This window comes from Pseudoliparis swirei, chromosome 14, assembly GCF_029220125.1.
Source record: "Pseudoliparis swirei isolate HS2019 ecotype Mariana Trench chromosome 14, NWPU_hadal_v1, whole genome shotgun sequence".
Lineage (NCBI taxonomy): Eukaryota > Metazoa > Chordata > Actinopteri > Perciformes > Liparidae > Pseudoliparis > Pseudoliparis swirei.
In genome coordinates this window covers 8,682,020-8,700,656 of record NC_079401.1, presented here as the reverse complement: position 1 = coordinate 8,700,656, position 18,637 = coordinate 8,682,020, and the positions used below count along the sequence as shown (strand labels likewise).

Sequence of the window (18,637 nt, the reverse complement as noted above, 5' to 3'; positions counted from 1 at the left end):
AGATGCCCTTCTTTGAATCTGAAAAGAATCCAGATCTTTAAGTTGATTGAAAGTGTGCAAAATTAACTAAAGACTGGTTTTAAGGATCGTATAAGGGTTATTGCACGGTGACAATTTTCTTGTGAATCTTTGGAGGATTTCCCTACCCCCAAAGTCTTATATTTAGGTAAATATAATATATTTAATATATTGGAAAAAGGCACCTTGGTGATGCTGGTGATATGATTCTTAAAATTGAGTTCACCTTCCATGGTCACTTATAGGTTTGTGATTTGTTTTTAGTGATCTGAAAATGTCTGTTTACCAACGGTCCCCATCCAACCTGACAGCGCGTGTGTGGATCTGCAGAAAAGAATGGCAGAACATCCCCAAATCCAGGTGTAAAGCTTGTCGCGTTTTATCGAAGAGACGAGGCTTTAACCGTGCCAAAGGTGCATTAACTAAGTACCAAGTAAAGGGTCTGAATACGTATGTCAATGTGATAATCCAGTTTTCTCTTTTTTATTACAGGGTATTGAGTGTAGATTGATGAGGTAAAAATTAATTCAAATGATTCTATCATAAGGTTGCAACATAACAAAATGGGAAAAAAGTGAAAAAGTCTGAATACTTTCTGCATGCACGAAATATGTGGTGGCAGTTTTTTTCTGATTCATTTTCACATTACCCTTTTCAACACTGATAATAGCTAATTACACGAAACTTTCTTATATTTTTCAGCTCAATAAGGATTGGAACAACATTGACGGGGGGAAACACCCAAAGTCCATCACTCGTAAGTATCCACTGCAGCATATATAAAAGATATTAGTCCATTTGAACCACTATTGCAAAACCTTACATTGTGATTAATATTAGATATGATTTGTCAAGTACTTTAATGATCTGAGCAAAGCACTTTTTTAAGACAGTTCTTCCACTGGCCATAACAAAAACTGAGGAGCTTTTCCTTCGGCCTTCTTTTGAGTTGTACGGTGGCCCTGAGAGGTCAGGGCACTGCAACTTAATAAAACATGCTAATAGACAAAACACAAGCAAATTAAGAAAACAACTTCATCAAATTGACAGCACATGTGCAGCATTTAGAGCTGCAAATTCAGACGACACAACACGGTACAGAAAAGCGCTGCAAATTAAGAAAAAGTGTTTCAAGAGGACACTAAATCGTGATGAACACAGCTTGGACAGGCTTGCTGTTGCTATGGTTTGTGACTCATGAAGTTATTGAAATCGGGTATTGTATCATCTGTTTACGTTGTGGACCTACAATATGCTACTGCTCTACTCACTGGAAAGTGAGCTGCATGCACCTCGCAGGACCTTGCAGAGCGGAAAAGCTGAATTATATCAGTCATTCTGATTATTTCTGAGGAGATTTGACAGATTTTAAACTGTACTATCCGGTTTAACAGTGTGGACAGACAGCCTGTAGCCTGCATCATATTCATGTAGGCATTATTAGACAAAAAAAATATACAGACGTATAGTCTACAGTAAGCCAAGCATTCCCATGAGACTTCTTTCCTTGAAAAATCCCCAAACAGACCACTATTACCTTACCTGAAATAAACATACCTCGTACTACTATCACCACCATAAAGTTATTGCTTATATGGTTATTATGCAAGCTACAGTTAACGTAACTTTTTCAATTTTGAAGATGAGGTCATATGAGATTGAATTCTGCTTTTCGCTCTGCAAAGTCCTATGAGTTGCGTGCAGCGGTCACTTTACGTGCAGAGTAAAGCAGCAGCAAAAGTCAGTTCCCAACATAAACAGCTGGTATACGGTGCCGACGTCACTTCAATAACTTCACGAGTCTCAAACTAGCAGCAACAAACATGTTCAAACCGTGCTCAGCACCATTGTCCTTTGGAAACACTTCTGTTTTCTGTATTTGCGGCATGTTTTCTAAATACTGGACATGTGTTGTCAAATTGCTAGTTTAATCTTAACTTGCCTGTGTTTTGTCTTTTTGCATGTGTTTTCTTAAGTGGCAGTGTGTTGATCTCTCAGGGCCACCGTAGAGTTAGCATACTTTTCAAAGACATGTCGTCATCATTATCATCATCTACCCTTTTTTTATTTCTAAAGGGGCATTGAGGAAAAGACCCTCAGACATGTCACAATATAATTATCGGTGGTTGGTTTGATCTAGATGTATCAATTAGCTTCTTTGTTGTTTAGCTACAAGTGTGTTTACCTTGCTATGATACATCTGAAACGTGCCCATTGTTGTGAATCCACGTCTTTCTTCTTTTCGTGATTCACATGTTTCTGATGGAAGTGCTAAGACATGCACTGCGTGCAGCTTTAAATAGGTAATAATTTAATTACTATCATTCTCAAAGCTGACTGTTCAGATTGACAGAATGTCAATTGGTACAGACAATTTCAAAATAGTTAGTTTAAGTTTGTTTAAAGGAATGGGAAGAAATGAAAGCCAACTTTCTCAGGACTTTCCAGTGAATTTGTTTGTCCTTCTTCCTTTTTCCCCAGATGCACCGAGGATCTGGCTGATTACTGGAAATTTGGAAGATTGTTCTTTATCTGCACTGTCACTTCTGGTAAATATTTATGAAGAAGAAATATACTTTATTAATCCCCAAGGGAAATTAGTTCTCTGCATTTAACCCATCCTTAGTTATTAAGGAGCAGTGGGCTGCAGTGATGCGACCAGGAAGCAACTGGGGTTCAGTGCCTTGCTCAAGGACACTTGACTTGCAACTAATGGGGAGGCGGGGATCGAACCGACAACCTTGGGGTTGCAGCCCTCTTACCCCACTGAGCTACAGCCGCCCACAATTATGGACCTTTTGTGGTATGTTTTGCTTTCACTTATCAACTGATAGTGAATAATTGGTTGATTTTGAAAATGTACATTAAATAAAATGTTTTAAAATCAATATTGGTGTGTACTTTATATGTAATTCAGTTTCTAACCTACTTTAATTGAAACATTGAATGTTTTGTAGATGTTTCAATGTATTTAGATTTTTCACAGTAATCTCAAAAGCTTATATTTCATAATAATTGGACACTTGTAATAGTACAGGAGAAATCTGTAAAATCACAGTATTTCACTGCAAAACCTTTATAAATATCATTTTATTGAAGGTGTTTGATTGTAATAATATAGGAAAAATCTGTAAAATCACAGTATTTCACTGCAGAACCTTTAGAAATATCACTTTATTGAAGGTGTTTGATTGTAATAATATCGGAAAAATCTGTAAAATCACAGTATTTCACTGCAGAACCTTTAGAAATATCACTTTATTGAAGGTGTTTGATTGTAATAATATAGGAAAAATCTGTAAAATCACAGTATTTCACTGCAGAACATTTAGAAATATCACTTTATTGAAGGTGTTTGATTGTAATAATATAGGAAAAATCTGTAAAATCACAGTATTTCACTGCAGAACCTTTAGAAATATCACTTTATTGAAGGCGTTTGACTGTAATAATATAGGAAAAATCTGTAAAATTACAGTATTTCACTGCAGAACCATTAGAAATATCACTTTATTGAAGGCGTTTGACTGTAATAATATAGGAAAAATCTGTAGAATTACAGTATTTCACTGCAGAACCTTTAGAAATATCACTTTATTGAAGGTGTTTGATTGTAATAATACATTCAAAATCTGTAAAATTACAGTATTTCACTGCAGAAGCTTTAGAAATATCACTTTATTGAAGGTATTTGACTGTAATAATAAAGGAAAAATCTGTAAAATAACAGTATTTCACTGCAGAACCTATAGAAATATCACTTTAATTAAGGTGTTTGATTGTAATATTACAGGAAAAATCTGTAAAAAAACAGTATTTCACTGCAAAATCTTTAATGAAAATTACTGTAAATTTATGGTTTTCGCCCTTTATTTGAAGTAAGGTATTTTACCTTAAATTTACGGTTTTTGTTTGGCAGCCGTAGCTGCCACTCATTTGACCTTCTTTTTACGGGTTTTTTTCTTACAGTGTATATAAAAAGGCGCATGCAGGTGAATGCTAGCAGCCATCCAGCTAGTGTATAGTCTGAGTCAAGAGTCTATAGGGACACTAAAGTTGACCCCCCCCCATGCAAAGTGCGCCAAGGTTTTTTGTTCCATGCAATTATTAATTTGCTTCTTTCCATCGTGTATGCCTTCTCCAGCGCGATGGAGGCCAGAGTCCTGTTTCACCAGCTCGTAGGTCGACCTGGGCTCTCGCACGCTTTCTGAGTAGTGTCAAAATTTCACGTCTCAAATTACAGCTCGCATGCGGCAAAATGCAGGCAGAGAAAAATACAAAATTATTTGCATGCAAGATTCTCCGCGTTCTGCCCGTATTTGCTTTCTTGTATGTAAAACTGAGCCTTTAAAAAAAATATATATTTACCTGCGTCGTCAACAACCCTCGGGACCGAATTATTTTTCAGGTTTTTCAAAAGACTCCATTAGTTTTTAACATATTTGGTGAGACACAGTGTTAACAATCAATACTATCTAATGATTATGCGCCATAGTCTCTTAGGTTTAAATAACTATAAATGGTCAAACTCCAGTGTCTTGACTGCCAATGAAAATTGGACTTTTGCCTTAATTCTTGCACTTTTTATTCCATTTTCATCTGTTTTCATTCAATATAAACACTGATGAATTTATACGTTTAAAAAAAAAATGATGAACCTCGAGCATATTCAAATTGCACAAATGACATGCACTTTTGAGGCCTCTTTGCTCTCCAATTTAGTGCGAGAATAAACAACAGCGAGGGGGAAAAGAAAAGAGTAAATGTGTCATTAATAAAAAAAGGAAGACGAGCTAATTGTGTTGCGCTCTGGAAAAATCAAAATCCATTAGGCGGGGAAGAGGACACAGATCACGGCTTCTCTGAAAAGCAGATGATGTCTCACAAAAGAAGAAAAGCAGAAGCGCTTTTACCTTTAATCTAGTCCTATATCCTCGATTTAAGATGGTCTTTATGTGCGCGTCTGTGTGTGTGTGTGCGTGTGTGTTATTGTTGTACTCTGCTTTAATGCATGCCAATGAGTCACGCAGGAGGCAACTTCATCTAATTTCCATAAATGGCCTCACGGTTCACGAAGGTCACACACACACACATGTCCACATGAGAGAGGCGAGATGGAGAGAGGCATAAGGAGAAGGTAATTGTGAGAAATTAGAAGAAATGATGGAAGGACTGCTGGAAGTAAAGAGGAATGAGCGGCGAATGAAACAATTAGCTCTGTCATTTCATGTTAGCTCTGTGTTCTCAGCTCGTGAGCTCAGTGCACTCCCGGAGGAGAAGTCGTGATCCTCGGAGGGACAACATATCCTGAAGATAATTCCCGTAATAAGGCGGAGATGCCAAAAGCCCGAGTTCAGTCGGGCGGTCTGGATTTCTTAAAAGTGCCTTGCTTTTTATCAAATAGACTTCTTTTTTACTTTTCAAAATGACCGTCTACGTCCATTCTAAGGCGTCTTGATGATTAATAATTAGTATGACGTCGTCAGGCCGTGACCCGGACAGGGCGTGGAGGAGCATCGCGTACACTTTGCTATTCACCTGAATGTTGACGTTACAATTATGAGACTCATCATGACGTCAACCCGACGTCTTCAACGCCCCAAAAACCCACAAGACGGATGCACGACTATGAAACATCGAGCGGCGCGACCCCTCGTGCAGGTGCTTTGATGACATCACAGAGATGGTTCTGTTCCCCCTCTTCCTTTAAAGGAGGTCATATCATCCCCCCCCCTCTTCTTTAAAGCCTTCACCCACATCTGGTTTTTTTTATACTTTTGTTTTTGATCCCAGCATGAAACCTGGTTAGAGGGGTGTCAGGGTTGGGTCATTACAGTGTGTGTGTGTGTGTGTGTGTGTGTGTGTGTGTGTGATGTTGGCATTACCCGTTGTCTCTTTGAGGCCATCTGGAGTCGGCACATGTGGGAAAACCTAGTGTTACCTCCGAATGTGAATGTTTCTGTGTGTGTGTGTGTGTGTGTCTCTCACTCTTACATGCCAACACATTCATAATAGATAACACCGCCATTGATTTTTAAATTAAGTTAAATTATAGGACGGCAGCGTGAGAGAAAGAGATTATTCCCTCATACGTCTTTCCTTATGTTGATGTCTTCCACAGTGACACAGTTGTACTGATGGGGCTCATGCAGGGAGACACACACACATTGTGTTTTAGCAGATGGGATCATAGTAGTGTGTGTGTGTGTGTGAGTGTGTGCAAGCAGAGAACCATTGTGTTGTTTCCTGAGCCTAAACGGGCTGACTCACCACTTAACGACACTCCACTTATTCTCCGGGTGTTTTCACCGGTTCATATTTGTGTTGAGGATGCAACGACTGTGTGTGTGTGTGTGTGTGTGTGTGTGTGTGTGTGTGTGTCGGCTCAGAGGTGCAACAACGACTGGAACAATAAATACATCGTCGGGACATGGCTTTTGTGAGGAGGACTCTGAGGTTGGAGGTTTATTTAGGTGGGAAGGTATAGCTGCCAAAAAAGAGGGGGGTGAATAATAGATGAGACGGAACAGAGGATAAAAAGTGGAGAGGAGGGAGGGATGAAAATGGGCCCCTCCTGTTCTCTTCACATCTGTATTGATCTATTTGTTTCCTTGTGATTAAGGGTGATGCATAGAAGGGCGTAGTAGACTGACACAAAGTTGGCGAGATATATATTCATTCGTTTATTTGTTTATTTGTTTATAGCTATCGTTGAAACAAGACTGTGTCAAAAATAGTAATAATTCAAAGACTCATGCAACACATATTACATATATCGGATTTGCTTTACAATACAATGAGTGCAAATGGCATCTCCCCCTTTTATGTTCCCGTTAAAGCACAAAGGAGCCTCACTCTTTATCATAAGCACATTTTGCTCACACCTTTTTTATTTTATATGCATATACAACAACAAGAAATGACAATCAACTTTCTATAGTCATCCTGTGTGAAAACGTCACTCCGCTCCTGTTGTCTGTGCCATCCCGTCCATCCTCTCCATGTTGACCCTAGAATTGGGATTTTGAGACGCATGTGGCCTGTGGGCGGAGTCAGCTGTATGTGGGCGGAGTCAGCTGTCTGAGGAAGCCCTCACACGGTGCTCCGAACATCTCATTGTGTTGTGAGCATGACATAAATGCACAGTGACGGAAACCAACAACAATCTCTTTGCACTCCAGCTTGCAAACACACACACACACACACACACACACACACCTTCAACAACTTACATTGCCTCCGAATTAATTTTGTTTCTCACATGTTTGAATCGAGACCCGTGAGGGTGCACACAAACGCTGACCTTGAGACACAGAAGATTAGACACTTGAACTCTCGTCCGAGTGGAGGAGGAGGAACCTTGTGGGGAAGCGAGAGCAGACTTTTCTAAGAGATGGGAGGCGGGCACTTGAGCGAAAATTAAATCTCTCCAAGGATGCTGTCGGGGCATTGAGAAAAGATTGGTGTTTTTGTGTCTTAATACGCGTACAGCGACCCACCTCGGTTCAATCATCATGGTTTATTTTCTTCTTTCATTTGAATGGCTTTGTGCGGCGTTGCAAAGGTAGAGCAACTTGCCTTGGAATGCTGTCAGAGTGGCCTCAGGTGAAAAAGTTTGAATTTAATTTATTTTTTAAATTAATCTTTTTTCCCCTCAAATGTATGAAGAGGAAACAAATTATTATTTTTTAAAAATTGTAATTGTAATTTTTATTCCAACATCAGAATGTGCTCTCTCAAGCGGTTCATCCAGGAAGTTGTTTTTTTCACGGCTTCTCCGACTGGAACCGTACCACGACCTCGTCTTTTATGTATTTTTAGAATAATTTTCCATAACGTGAACTCTGCTATGACTTTTGAGGAGGCTCATTTCCCTCTCAGGTTGTTGGAGTTTGTTAAGAGGACGTGTGAGCGGTTAATTTGTATTATTTGTGAATGGCTCCGTTCACAAAAGAGGCTAAAAAAATAAATATTCCTATTGTATTTCTCCGTCATTAGCATTGTATTTCTCCCTTGTGGCTTGAACCACTTTGTATCTCAGTTTGAAATTATTTTTCTGTAGTGAAGAAAGAAGCCGCTGTCCTGCTGACTCCATATTGTAAATGTGAATGGAGTTTTAATTATTGCCGTTCTGTAGCCATACATACTTTTATTGTGAAGGACTTTCTTGCATTTAAAAAGGCTTCATTGCTCTCTTTATCTTTTATTGTAAGTTGTTTTCCAATTAGTTCTCTTCTGTTAATGAAGGACACAATGACACTGACCCGAGTGCTCCTCAAAGGATTGAAGGCCGTCATGTTCATCTGAGCCACCTGCTGTAACTTCAATAGAAACGTATGGAAACGGCTTGAATATATATGAATAGATGTGTTTTTACAACTTTCACCTTTACAGTATGTATTAGTGGCGCTCTCTAGCTTTACAAGTTAAGGTCATAACCCTGCTGCGTCTTCTATTTCAACCCTGTATCACAAAAATTACGTTCCCCTAGACCTAAAATGCAATTTGCAGTTACGTTTGACTGAAACGTATTACTCTCCAAATTACGTTTGACTGAAACGTATTTCTCTCCAGATTACGTTTGTATTTGACGTATTATAATAACAAATACGTCTCTGATCAACGTATCTTTGCCGTTTGTTATCTCTCTTTTCTACAATGCTGTTATGAATTGTAAAAAGCGTCCTCTAGTCTTATTTATTATTATGTTATATATGTTGTTTCGCCTGCGTATTCTGACAGCAATAAGCGTTGTCGGATCATATGAATTGGCGTGAAGACTTACTGTTGGTGACTCTCCTTTATTTTCTTTTTTTAGGTGACAATACGTTAATTAAAACTCGTAAACTATCACCACCTCATCACCACCTTACGGGTCAAATCAACTATTAAACTTGTTATAAAATGCGCATCTGTCCGTAATCTATACCATAAAGTTCGCATTTTAACCTAAAAAAATGTGCGCTTCCTTGTTACCTTTCAAAATAAAAGTCTGATTTGTCTGTTAAGCGGAAGTAGTATAAAACGTCTATATTTATTCAAACAATACAATATAAAAGGCATACATCAAAATCAATAAGGAAAGTGCTGAACAGTCAAACAACTCAAAACAATAAACCCTTCATGGGGTTATTTACAGGGCGTGTTTACTTCTCATCAAACAAAAAGAGCAGGTATCTGGAAAAATCTGGGAAATAATTTGGGAATTGTTAATAAAACATGATTTACCCTTCAACTTCCACTGATATGCATGCAAACTAATACATCGCTACACACACACACACACACACACACACACACACACACACACACACACACACACACACACACTGACAGAAACACATAGACACTCACATACATACACACACAGGCAGAGACACACATACTCACACACACAGACACACACTCATACGCACACACTCTTACACACACTCACACACACACACACACACAGAATGACAGACACACACCCACACACACACAAATACACATGCACACACACGCATACTCTGCAGACTGACCTTTGACCTCCCAATTGTCTCTCAGATATAACCCTACTGCTATATATTAAATATATTATATTTACCTAACTATAAGACTTTGAGGTCGTGAGGGGAATCCCCTCCAAAACTTTCACAAGAGAAAATTGTCACCGTGCCAATAACCCTTGTACGATCCTTAAAACCAGTCTTTTAGTTAATTTTGCACACTTTCAATCAACTTAAAGATCTGGATTCTTTTCAGATTCAAAGAGGGGCCTCTGAATATGAATACCCTACAGTTTTGGACCGATAGCTCTGAGCTAAGGGCCCCAAAAACAGGTCCAAAGGGTCAAATTGGGTAAACATGTCAGAGCTTAGCTTTCTTTTCCAGGTTGTAGCCACTCCCAAATGGGGTAGAATACAATTGAAATTGTTCATATAGTACAAACATTTGAGGAGTTGTTAACCTTTGAAGGAAGGAATTTTGTTTTTTTCCGGGTTTTTAAACCCTTCCCAAGCAGGGATGCTAAGTGCTATATGTGGCCAGCCTACATGGTTGGGACCCATTTGGGAGGGGCTACAACCTGCAAAAGAAAGCTAAGCTCTGACATGTTTAGAAGAAAAAAAAGCTAAAGTCAGCCCAAACTCACAACAGGGTCTCAGATTTGTTAAACCACACACCCTCTTCAAATCCTGGATTTCAGACAGCCAATTAACTCTTGTGGGTGTTTCGGAGGAAATTTCACCCCATCACCTCATTGTAGGCTCTGTCCTGAGTGTCTGTGTTCAATTTGGGATTTCCAGGACTAATATTTAGGAGATTATGGCCATTTTTGCACTTGTCAAAAAATATGCAAATTTAAGAGAATAAGGCCCAATTTGACCCTTTGGACCTGTTTTGGGGGCCCTTAGCTCAGTGCTATCGGTCCAAAACTGTAGGGTATTCATATTCAGATGCCCTTCTTTGAATCTGAAAAGAATCCAGATCTTTAAGTTGATTGAAAGTGTGCAAAATTAACTAAAAGACTGGTTTTAAGGATCGTACAAGGGTTATTGGCACGGTGACAATTTTCTCTTGTGAATCTTTTGGAGGGGATTTCCCCCACGACCTCAAAGTCTTATATTTAGGTAAATATAATATATTTAATATATAGCAGAAGGGTTATATCTGAGAGACAATTGGGAGGTCAAAGGTCAGTCTGCAGAGTATGCATGTGTGTGCATGTGTATTTGTGTGTGTGTGTGTGGGTGTGTGTGTGATTCTGCCTGTGTTTGTATGTATGTGAGTGTCTGTATGTGTGTGTCTGAGTGTGTGTCTGTGTGTGAGAGTGTGTGTCTGTGTGTGTCTGTCATTCTGTGTGTGTGTGTGTGTGTCTGTGTGTGTCTGTCATTCTGTGTGTGTGTGTGTGTGAGTGTGTGTCTGTGTGTGTGTGTGTGTGTGTGTGTGTGTGTGTGTGAAGCGATGTATTAGTTTGCATGCATATCAGTGGAAGTTGAAGGGTAAATCATGTTTTATTAACAATTCCCAAATTATTTCCCAGATTTTTCCAGATACCTGCTCTTTTTGTTTGATGAGAAGTAAACACGCCTGTAAATAACCCCATGAAGGGTTTATTGTTTTGAGTTGTTTGACTGTTCAGCATTTTCCTTATTGATTTTGATGTATGCCTTTTATATTGTATTGTTTGAATAAATATAGACGTTTTATACTACTTCCGCTTAACAGACAAATCGGACTTTTATTTTGAAAGGTAACAAGGAAGCGCACTTTTTAGATTAAAATGAACTTTATGGTATAGATTACGGACAGATGCGCATTTTATAACAAGTTTAATAGTTGATTTGACCCGTATGGGACTGACTCTGTTAAGGTGGTGATGAGGTGGTGATAGTTTACGAGTTTTAATTAATGTATTGTCACCTAAAAAAAGAAAATAAAGGAGAGTCACCAGCAGTAAGTCTTCACGCCAATTCATATGATCCGACAACGCTTATTGCTGTCAGAATACGCAGGCGAAACAACATATATAACATAATAATAAATAAGACTAGAGGACGCTTTTTACAATTCATAACAGCATTCGACTCGACCCAGACAGCCGTCTGGAGGAGATGGCGCGGCTGTGTCCAGACGCCGTCGAGGTAGCTCCGCGGAGATTGTGCGCTCTTTTAGTTTTTGTGTTTATTTTTAATGTTTTCTTTGCCACAAACACATCGGCACTAACAGCATACGACCACAGCACACTTTTGGACATAAACTTTTGCGCAAAACAAGGGTTTTTGTCCACTTTTCCATCGATCCAGCGTGGCGGCAGAGATCGTCGGCGAACCACATCAACAACAGTGGAGCCGCTACTACGGGAGACGACGAAAACATCGAGAACGGGCGGAATTGAACAGACTGAGAGTTCAAGCCCACCGTCCACCTCTGCCCAGCATCCTTCTTGCTAACGTCCAGTCTCTGGAAAATAAGATGGATGATGTTAGGGCAAGGATCAGATTCCAACGGGACATGAGGACTGTAACATCTTTTGTCTGGCGGAAACATGGCTGACCCGCTGGTGCGGATCGAGTCATATGCCCAACCGAGTCCTTCTCTGTTTTCCGTGCAGACAGAACGGAAGAGTCTGGTAAATCTAAGGGTGGAGGGTTTGCTTCATGACTAACAACATGTGGTGCGACCCCAAGAACATTAAGACTCTTTCGTTCCTGCTCGCGAACCTGGAACATCTGACGATCTCATGCCGTCCATTCTACCTTCCCGGGAGTTCAGCTCGGTCATCACCACAGCCGTCTACATTCCACCACAAGCGGACACCGACATAGCACTATCGGACCTACATGATGTGTTATGTCGGCATCAGAACAAGTATCCCGGCGGCTGTGGTGGTGGCTGGGGACTTTAACAGGGCAAACCTAAAAAGTCATGCCGAACTTTCACCAGCACATTACGTGTGCTACCAGAGGAAAGAACGTTGGACCACTGCTATCGCCATTCAAGAGAGGCTACAAGGCTGTCTCTCTCCTCCGCTCGCAAATCAGACCATGCCGCCATTTTTCTGCTTCCGAGTACCGACAAAAGATCGCGGAAGCGGTAGTGACGAGGAACGAGCGGTGGTCTGACCAATCAGAGGCTGAGCTACAGGACGCTCTGCGTGTCGTCGACTGGGACATGATCCAATCCAGTTCCAGTGGCGTCAGCAAGTAGCAATGAGCCTCATAGCAACGCTAGCGGACACCATCGTCCCCACGGTAAAAGTTAGGGTCTTTCCTAACCAAAAGCCGTGGGTTGATAGATCCATCCGTGAAGCTGTGAACGCCCGTACTGCTGCCTATAACTCCGGTCTTGTATCCGGCAACATGGACGAGTACAAGGCAGCGGTCTATGGACTGAGGAGGCGGTGAAGAAGGCCAAGAGGAGGTACCGAGACAGAGTGGAATCACAGATGGAGCAGCGCGACACCAGGCGCCTATGGCAGGGGCTACGGACTATCACAAACTACCAGAGCAGATCCCGCGCTATGGTGAGTGCCGACGCATCCCTAGCGGACGACCTGAACTCATTTTATGCACGGTTTGAGGCTAGCAACAACAGCGCTAGCTTAACAACAACACCGTTAGCGTAGCCGAGGTGAGTTCTACCGCTGGGGATGAACACACACTCTCTGTGACCGAGCACAGTGTGAGGAGGGCTCTGTTGAGGGTGAACACCAGGAAAGCTGCAGGTCCAGATGGCATATCTGGGCGAGTACTGAAGACCTGTGCTAATCAGCTAGCTCCAGTGTTCACCACAATATTCAACCTCTCCCTGGCTGAGTCCGTGGTCCCCGCCTGCTTCAAGAGATCCACTATTGTCCCTGTGCCCAAGAATGCTTCTCCAGCATGTATGAATGACTACCGACCGGTGGCCCTCACCTCGGTGGTCATGAAATGCTTTGAGAGGCTGATAAAGGACTACATCTGCGCCTTCCTCCCTTCCTCCATGGAAGCCCAAATAGATCCACGGATGATGCTGTCTCCCAGGTACTGCACACCACACTCTCTCATCTGGACAGCCAGAGGGGGGGCTATGTGAGACTGCTGTTCATTGATTATAGTTCAGCTTTCAACACCATAGTCCCCTCCAGACTGGCCGGCAAGCTGATTGAGCTGGGACTGAACACCCCCCTGTGTGCTTGGATCCTGGACTTCCTGACCGCCAGGCCACAGGTGGTCAGGGTGGGCAGACACACCTCCAAATCCCTCACCCTGAACACAGGATCCCCCCAGGGTTGCGTCCTCAGCCCCTACTGTACTCCCTGTACACACATGACTGTGTGGCCAGGTTCAGCTCAACACCATCATCAAGTTTGCGGATGACACAGTGGTGGTGGGCCTGATCTCCGACAACGAGAAGGCCTACCTGGAGGAAGTTGCTGATCTGTCACTCTGGTGCCAGGACAACAGCCTCATCATGAATGTCACCAAAACTAAGGAGCTGATTGTGGACTTTAGGAGGGTACAACAACAGAGGACGTACTCACCACTGGGGATTAACGGGACTACTGTGGAGAGGGTGAGCGGGTATAAATACCTGGGAGTCCACATCACCGAGGATCTGACATGGTCAACAAACAGACACTCTGGTGAGAAAGGCAAGGCAGCGCCTCTACCACCTCAGGCAGCTGAGGAAATTTAAAGTTTCCCAGAGGATCCTTCAGTCCTTCTACTCTGGAGCTATAGAGGGCGTCCTGACAGGAAGCATCACAGCCTGGTTTGGCAACTGCTCCGCTCAGGACAGGAAGGCTCTGCAGAGAGTAGTGCGTTCGGCTGAGCGCACTATTGGAACTACACTCCCCACCCTGCAGGACTTGTACACCAGGAGGTGCAGAACCAGAGCCGGCAGGATCATGAAGGATCCTCACCACCCCAACAACAGACTGTTTCAGCTGCTGCGGTCAGGCAGGCGCCTCCGTAGTCACGCTGCAAGAACAGAGAGACTGAGACGGAGTTTCTTTCCTCAGGCCATCAGGATTGTGAACTCCGACCTCACCAGGACCCCCACATAGACCCACACAACTGCCCCTCTTAGGCACACACACACACACACACACACACACACACACACACACACACTTACTGTAAATATTGTGTTGTTTTTTATTGTAAATAGTGTGTACTTGTTGCCCTTGCACATTCCTGCTGAGCATTGCCACTTTCATTTCACTGCACACCCTGTGTGTGTATGTGACAAATAAAACATCTTGAATCTTGAATCTTGAAAGAGAGATAACAAACGGCAAAGATACGTTGATCAGAGACGTATTTGTTATTATAATACGTCAAATACAAACGTAATCTGGAGAGAAATACGTTTCAGTCCAACGTAATTTGGAGAGAAATACGTTTCAGTCAAACGTAACTGCAAATTGCATTTTAGGTCTGGGGGAACGTAATTTTTGTGATACAGGGTTGTCTATTTAGATTTTTATTAAATATTTACATTGTTAATTCAGCTTTTTTTCTTTCTTTCAGTAATGCATTAAAAAAACAGAAAGCATCAAGATCTTATTTTTGTAAATTTTTTACCCTGACAGTTTTAAAGAGTAGGTAAGCAGATTGAGGAGAAAACAATCAATTTAGACTGACACACACACACACACACACACACACACGTGCACACACACACACGTGCACACACACAGACAAACACACTGGTAAAAAGATGAAAGAATCAATCACTCAAAACTTTCTCCGAAACCACAGGTTGTGTTGCAGAGGGAACAGAGGGATGAAAGTGCGAATGAAAGAGAAAGAGAGAACGGCAGGGCGACTGACTGGCAGGGCAGATCGCATGCCAAGCCACTGTCATCGGCACTTAAAGGGCACGCACACACACACACACACACACACACACACACACACACAACCTAAGGCATTTTTTGAATCCCTGTTTCTGGTCATTTTGAAGAAAGCAAAAATAAAATAGCAAATGTATTAATATTACCTGCAAATCAGTAGTAACTTTGCTGCATGCACTAATATTACATTTACTGTATTTAATATGTTATTGAAGTGACACTTGCACACACACACACACACACACACACACACACACACACATTAGCTAATGATGTTTTGTCAAAAGTTTCCCCCCCATCTCTCCACTTTGTTTCTGTACCTGTCTGGTTACCGCGACGCCCAAGGCCTGTCACTCAGACAACTGTGCAAAAGATGAGTAAAGCACACACACACACACACACACACACACACACACACACACACACACACTAATGCGCAGTGGGTGATGGTGTAAAAGGGACTGCTGGTGCCCACATCAGAATGCAGGTTGGAGGTTTGACATTCCTGGAGGCTGTGTCCGTCTAGCCAGTTAGGGGGAGGACAGCCAATAACACACACGCACACACACACACACACACACACACACACACACACACACACACACACACACACACACACACACACACACACACACACACACACACACACACACACACACACACACACACACACACACACGTTGCCCTGACTATCTGATGAGCCTAATGCTGATCCAAGTCAATAGTGAGAAAAAATGATGGCTTTTAAATGTTCCACCTCTTACCAGGCCTGTGTGTGTGTGTGTGTGTCCATGTGTGGTCGTGTTGGAGCTTGAATGTATGTGCTTTTCCTTGATGCTTGTCTCTGCATGTGTGTGTGTGTGTGTGTCCTATAACAGTAATGAAGGCAGTCTGAGAGATTATCACAGTTGGGCGCTTGCAGACCTCAAGGTTAAAGGAGCACAAAGGCGCAGCAGAAACAGTGTGTAGGTGTGTGTGTGTGTGTGTGTGTGTGTGTGCTTGCCTTTGTATACTGTATGTGTGTGTGTGCGTGTGTGTGTGTGCATAAGATTTGAGGACGAGACAGCAGAGCCACAAAAAGAAAGCCGATTGATTAGCTTGATGCTGAGGAAGAGAGAACGAGCCCTACAATAAATAAGAGACTTTAATATAACAAATACAAATTTAAATTTAAAAATCCCAAAATTACAAAACACAAGCGTGAGATGTAAAAAAATGTTTGCCACTCTGTCCTCATCATTCTTCTTTTGGCCTTTATGTTTCTGGAGACATTTAATGAAATGTTAATATTGTAAGAAGAAAAAACAAGATGTATGTGTGTGTGTTGGGTCTGTTAATAAAACTAACACTCTATGTCTTCTGCAGCTTTACATGCATTTAGAGAGACATATGAACCTTCAGAGCTTCACTTTAAAGAGAAGTGATGAGGTCGTAGATCAGTCCCTCATCGACCGGCCCGTTGTTCGGGGACCAAAGTCTGGAACTTTCTCGATTTGGATGCCGGCTGCTCCCCTGGCGCTGAAGCAAGAGGACTCTGGAAGGTTCTGGAGACGCCCGTCGCCCGTCGCCGCGCTCAAAGTGTTTCCTTTAGTGTTTACGACTGTTTAGTCAACCTTGCCAAATGGCCTCTGAAGTTTTTAATGTCGCTCATTCAATTAAAGTTCGAGGGAGAACAGAACCTGGGGGGGCAATAAGTCACATATTGGTATTATCCTGCCCGGCTAATTACCGAAGCAATGAACTTTAATTAATATCCGAGCTTGGCGTGTGTGTGTGTGTGTGTCAAAGCATGCCAATGTGTGCGTGTGCATGTTTCTTTGCGCACTTGTGGCCAACTCTCCTTTTATCTCAAGCCATCGCACTTCAACACTCGTTCGTACACACACGCGCACACACACACACGCACACACAGGTTGACATTTCGCCGAGCTGACACCGGTGAACCGGGGAAGGCTAGCCGCGCCGTTAGCATTAGCATAATTATCTCAAGTCATCGGCGGCGCTGGAGGCCAGATGCAACAACACGAGCGGCATCACACACACACACACACACACACACACACACACACACACACAGCTCAGTGGACTCCGCCTCCTCTCCTTGTTGTCCTTTTTAAATGCAGTGGTGTGGATTAGACGCAGCGGATCGGTCGCTATTAATAATTGACGCTGAACCTTCTTCTTCACGTTCCCTCGTCCATGTGACTTGTATCCATGAAAATACCAATTCCTGTAAAACATCTGCAATTAAAAGTGAAAGTACACCAACGCTGCTGCAGTTGGTGTAAGAGTGAGCTGATACCTGTGTGTGTGTGTGTGTGTTTTGTGAGTGGCGCTACCTCCTGGGCTGAGCCGTGAGCTAGCGGTGCCCTTCACTTCTCTTTGCCCAGAGCTTCGCGATGGCCACCACAGAAACTCTCACAGCAGAAGCAGCCGTCCTGTGGAGAACAGTGGCTTCTTGGACGAGTACAAATACTTTGATTTTCACGTGTCCTTGCGAAGGCCGAGGTGAACGTTCCTTGAACTTCTTGTGACGGAAGACACACATTACGTTGATCGGCGGTTTGTAAACAAAGTTAACGCTTTCCTTTCCTTTCCTCTCCATCTTTCCTCCTTTCGTCATCCACCCTTCACTTTCATCCTTTTCCTGCCGCTACCCTCCCTATGATTTTTTTCTCTCCTGTCCACACATCTATCTCCCTCCCACCTCTGCCTTTTTTTCTCTCTCCCTATGATCGTTTCATGTGTGCTGGTCTCACCTCGTGTGTTTGAAGCCCAAAGAGCAGCGGCGGGCGATTCTGGATCACACTACTAAAGACCCCGACACATCTGAGGGAGAGGAAGAGAGATGGGGAGGAAGATAGAAAGATAGGTCGACAGATATAGATATGTAGGTGGAAAGATAGAACGATAGATAAAAAGATAGATGGGTAGATTGATGAAAAGATAGTTACTGGAGGTATGCAGGTAGAAAGATAGGCAGATAGATATATATTTATGTATTTATTTATTAATAGGTAGGTAAGTAAGTGTAGATATAAATATATATGTATATATATATGTATTTATAGGTAGGTAGATTGGTGTGTGTATATATATATATAGGCAGGTGGATAGAAGATAGATAGATCGATTGGTAGATACAATTCATGTCAATAGTAGCAGGAAGACAAAGAGAGACAGGTACCTTGAAGGAGCCTTTCATGTCTGTCTTTAATGCCACTCATGTGCAGATGTCACTAGTTGTTCTTGCCAGCCAAGAACACACACACACAAACACACACACACACACGGTGC

At 42.2% G+C, this 18,637-nt stretch overlaps 2 long non-coding RNA genes across 3 annotated transcripts in view; both read left to right on the top strand.

Moving 5' to 3' along the window:
• The window catches only part of LOC130204687 (uncharacterized), a 40,908-nt gene extending 23,279 nt beyond the window's left edge, over positions 1-17,629 (top strand). Inside the window, exon 4 of the long non-coding RNA XR_008833757.1 lies at positions 16,706-17,629. This is a non-coding gene — a long non-coding RNA (uncharacterized LOC130204687). The remainder of the gene's footprint in view (positions 1-16,705) is intronic.
• LOC130204685 (uncharacterized) lies at positions 396-2,692 on the top strand. 2 transcript variants are annotated; one of them, XR_008833755.1, is made up of 3 exons: positions 396-533; positions 721-775; positions 2,500-2,603. It is a non-coding gene; the product is annotated as an uncharacterized LOC130204685 (long non-coding RNA). The 2 variants fall into 2 exon arrangements; XR_008833754.1 differs by lacking the exon at positions 396-533 and adding an exon at positions 2,645-2,692 and having other exon boundaries at positions 543-775; positions 2,500-2,567.
• Positions 17,630-18,637: the final 1,008 nt, after the last annotated feature.